Raw genomic sequence first — 5000 nt, forward strand, 5'->3', positions numbered from 1 at the left:
TAACAGCACAATTGTGCAGGTAAAGAGTTTGGGTGTTATCTTGGATAGCACACTCTCATTTGAAGGTCACATCAGTAATATTACACATACTGTAATTTCCACCTGTTCAATATCCAACCCAGGCTTATTGTGGAAACGTAGCCCAGCGGACGTTTCTGGAAGCTGTGAAATACGTCCCAGGAGGTACGTATTTGTGCATTTTTGTTTCCGCAAATCTGTTCGCGCCCGCGCTGTTCTTGTGAGAAAAGCCGCCGGGGGCCGCTGTCGAGCAACCGTCTGTCCCGAGTGACGATTTACAAAAGCTGTCCAAAAATCCAGAAATAAAAAAATAAAAAAAGCAAAACCCCTCGTCCGATTTTGACCGATTTTTCGGGTTTCGCCCCGTCGCGAACTGGTTTGCTATTATTTTTTGGATTCTGTTTTTCATCTTACCTGATTTCTGGAACTGCTCTTCCCCGGACTCGAACCCGGTTGTAGTCACCGCGGCTCCTCCTCCTCCGGGCCTCCGCTCCGCCGACGTAACACCGTGAGCTAAGCGGACAAACTGGTTTCTGCGGGAAAGCCCTCCACACGAAGGTGAGCCGTCACAGCCGGCAAGCACGAGAAAGGAGCAGCGTCACACCGCCCTCCAGCGTTCGCTCGAAAAAAACCAAATGCGGCCATACGTACATCCGGCCACGTAAATTGCGATCTCCAGAATGAGCCTGGGTTGGCAACATCACTCGTCTCCGCCCTTCTCTCACAACCAATAACACAGCAATTCTTATCCACGCATTAGTTACTTCATGTCTTGACTACTGTAATGCACTTCTTTCTGGACTTTCTTCCAAACTTCTCCATAAACTCCAACTGGTTCAGAACCATGCAGCTTGTGTCATCTGTCCAACTAAAAGAGACCCCATCTCACAAGCATGTCACACCACTCCTCTATCAGCTTCACTGGCTTCCAGTAATTGATTAGTACTTCTAACTTTCAAGGCAGCGAGGCAGTGGCGCAGTAGGTAGTGCTGTCGCCTCACAGCAAGAAGGTCGCTGGGTCGCTGGTTGGCGTTTCTGTGTGGAGTTTGCATGTTCTCCCTGCGTTCGCATGGGTTTCCTCCGGGTGCTCCGGTTTCCCCCACAGTCCAAAGATATGCGGTACAGGTGAATTGGGTAGGCTAAATTGTCCGTAGTGTATGAGTGTGTGTATGAATTAGTGTGTGGATGTTTCCCAGAGATGGGTTGCGGCTGGAAGGGCATCCACTGCGTAAAAACTTGCTGGACAAGTTGGCGGTTCATTCCGCTGTGGCAACCCCAGATTAATAAAGGGACTGAGCCGACAAGAAAATGAATGAATGAATGAATGAACTTTTAAAGCACTTCATAATCTCGCTCCTCAATATCTCACTGAACTTCTCCATATCTACACCCCTTCTCGTACCCTTAGATCAGCCAACATCTCCACCCTGCTACCACCTCGCACTCGATTGAGCACAATGGGAGACAGATCCTTTAGCTCTATGGCTCCTCGGCTATGGAACTCGCTTCCCCTAGATCTAAGGAGCAGTGATAGTCTTCACACTTTTGAATCCCGTCTAAAGACCCATCTTTTTAAGCAGGCTTTTCTTTAACAATATTTTATCATGTTTTTTTATCATGTCTTTTATATTCGCTATTGTGTTTTAACCTGTTTGGTCAATGATTGTATTAGTACTGTTTAATTTGTTTTAGCTTGGCTGTTGATGCTTATTGTAAGACGACCTTGGGTGTCCTGAAAGGCGCCATTTACAAATAAAATGAATTATTATTAATTATTATTTTTCAACCCTATTTGGTGCAATAATAAAAGAAAATCCCCATGATCAGTGTTTCCCCTTGGTTTACAGCTTCTGGAAGAACATGTCCCGAACCTCTTGGTATGGAAAGTCAGAAATGAGCTGAACTGAGCTAAAATGGTCGTGCCCAACTGAGTCTGGTTTCTCTCAAGGTTTTTTTTCTTCACTCTCCTATCGATGAAGTTTTTTTTTTTCCTCGCCACTGTCGCCTCTGGCTTGCATGGTTCAGGATTGGTAGAGCTACTAATCGATGAATTTGCTCTTCAGTGTTTGGACTCTTAGTTATGACTTTAAACCACACTGAACTGAGCTAAACTGAACTGAACTTAAACACTAAAAACTGAACTACCCTGATCCAGTTGCTATGACCCTTTATGTGAAGCTTCTTTGACACAATATACGTTGTAAAAGTGCTATACAAATAAAGCTGAATTGAAAAAAATGAAAAATGTCTGGGCCATTAATTAAATTTAGATGTGAACGTTTCATGGCCAGAAACAGCTTTACAGAAAATAATTCATCCATTCATTTTACTTCAGCTTAGTGCCTTATTTATCAGGGGTCACCAACTTCTTTACTAAAAGGACTATAAACTACTTCTTATAGCAATGAGTGTATTACAAGAAGTTCTATCATTAAATATTCATGTTAAAAAAAGTTTTATCTAATAATTCTAGCCAGCTTTTAGTGAATTTGTAATATTGTCAAAAACACTGAACTTTCAGTTGTTATATGTAAAAATACCCTAAATACATGCAGGACCATTTCAATATTTTGCTCGTCTCCAACTATTGACAGCAGATCTCTCAATGTGTGTGTGAGAGAGAGAGAGAGAGAGAGAGAGGGAGGGAGGGAGAGAGAGAGAGAGAGAGAGAGAGAGGGAGGGAGGGAGATAGGGGGATTTGCACTTGCAATATCTTTACCGGTCTATTCATTTAACCTATCAAATGTAATGTTTAGACCATAACTGTGCCTTTCGCGATCTGTTCACTTGCTCATTCACTCTCGTCACCATTATTTCCGGGTATTCTAACTCATTGTTGGGGTTCACGGAGCCGCAAGCAGCTAATCCTCAAATCTTCTGACCAATGGAATGTCTCTAGTATCTGAAATGCCTACACGCTTCTCATTTGCTATTCATTTGATGCACTTAAGCTCAACCACTCACGGACTATTGTCTTCTTTTTTTTTTGCAAAGGGGAGGAGCTATTCTATGTCCATCATGTTTCAGTTGAGATTACAATAACCATCAAATAAAAATGCACATTTCAAAGCACTTCACAGGTCCTTTAAGTACAAAAACAGAAATAAAGGATTATAAACCAATATCAGCAAGACATTTTTAAGAAAGTTCCAGATCAATGCAAATAAATAACATTTCTTTAAATGTAGCTACATTTTGCTCGCTTTTGTGTGACGTTTTGGATATGCCAGAATTTCAGAAACCTAGGTGAACTGTCCAAGCAACAGATAGAAATATGCAGCATCATCCATCAGTGTATTAATACAGCACTTAGCTGTGTTTAGTATGCCATATGGAGACTGTCAGTACACAGCTGATTCAGTTCTGCACTTTCTGACACGCCGTTTATGACATAAATGGACTTGAGGCTATAAATAAAGCTGATCTGTTCAATCTTCCAATTAGACACGGAGGAATTTCAGCTATGCATTTTTTTTTTAAGCTAAGAGCCTTCAGGTGAAGTATCGAAATATAGCAGATGTCACTGCGGCTTCAGGCCGGCTGTATATATAAGCCAATTATTTTAGCTGCCTCAGAGACTCATTTTGAAGAAAAGGCAAAGACAGGCGAGTTCATAAAATCTAGTTTTATGAAAATTCATGAACACGAGCCTGAAAAACCTTTTAAGAGGGAGTGTGTGATTTCTGGGCCTCTGGTGTCAAGAATAATGACACTCTTCAAACTGGTTTCTTAAAGGGATAGTTCACCCTGAAATGGCAATTCTGTCATCATTTAGTCACCCTCCATTAGTTTAAAACCCGTTTGAGGTTTTCTATTCTTCTATTTTGAATATGTTAGGAGAAAAATAGATCTTTAAAAATAGAACTTTAATATCAGCAAATGGTTAGCTAGAGAAAAAATAGTCCCAATAATGCAGCAGAATGCAACCCGGGCTCATTGTGGAAACGTAGCCCCGCGCACGTTTCTGCAGACCGCGAGATACGTCCCAGGAAGTACGTATTCGAGCGTTTTTGTTTTCGCGGATTCGCGAGAGGCGGCTGTGTGCGCTTTTTTGCGTCTCGGGCGCCTCTCGGGAGCGCGCGCCGTTCGCGCCCGCGTTGTTCTCGCGCGAAAAGCCGTCGGCCGGCGAGCGCGAAGAGGAGGAGCGGAGCGGCGCCACATCACCCCGCAGCGTTCGCTCGAAAAAAACGAAACGCGTCCGTATGTACCTCCGGCCACGTAAATCGTGGTCTCCAGAAACGTCCGCGGGGCTACGTTTCCAAAATGAGCTTGGTTTGGCAGAATGAAAAGCAAATGGTACTTAAACCCTTCTTTAAGTACTTATATGGAACAAATTCAATGCTAAAAGTATTGAAATGAAAAGCTTGTCGAATAACACTAAATGAAAAAGACAAAATACATTTAATTAACAATTACCTTAATTTTAAAGACTTGAATTGCCAGGGTTTGTCATTTTAATTACTGAAATTTAACTATTCATCAATATAAATTTAAATTTATATTGATAAATATTTTAATTCAAACCAAGTTTCATAGTTAAATCTAATACTTCATATTCAACTTCCAAATTTCTGCAGGAAAAGCAATAGATGGAAGACTGAAGATTTCCAGCTGCTTTTTCACCAGCAGATGAAGATGAGCCAATTTAAAGGGCCACAAAACCCCGCTGTTTCAGCAGGGTGTTTTCACACCTCAGGAAAGTGGGCGTGTCCAGCTCTGTTTAGAGGGGAGTATCGGAGGAGGGAAAGTGCATAACAACTTGCATAAAATGGGAGCTTCAATTTGAGCACACGCTTTTCACTGAACCAGAGAGAAGGAACCAGGGGAGAAAGACAGTGACTGTGTTTACATGGAAATCAGTAATCAATCAATTAAGCAATGTATAAGCGTTTGGACCAGCACAGGCGCAAAACAAACGCGCTCTGCGCTGGATTTTAGAGCAGCTTTTAGTTGGTCAATAGTGCGGTCTGTTTTAGTTCCTC

At 42.2% G+C, this 5000-nt stretch overlaps 1 protein-coding gene across 9 annotated transcripts in view; it reads right to left on the reverse strand.

The window, feature by feature from the left end:
* csmd3b (CUB and Sushi multiple domains 3b) overlaps positions 1 to 5000 on the reverse strand; it is a 990558-nt gene that overhangs the window by 427028 nt on the left and 558530 nt on the right. The gene's annotated exons all lie outside the window — the stretch shown is intronic.

This window comes from Danio rerio, chromosome 19 (genome assembly GCF_049306965.1).
Source record: "Danio rerio strain Tuebingen ecotype United States chromosome 19, GRCz12tu, whole genome shotgun sequence".
Classification (NCBI taxonomy): domain Eukaryota; kingdom Metazoa; phylum Chordata; class Actinopteri; order Cypriniformes; family Danionidae; genus Danio; species Danio rerio.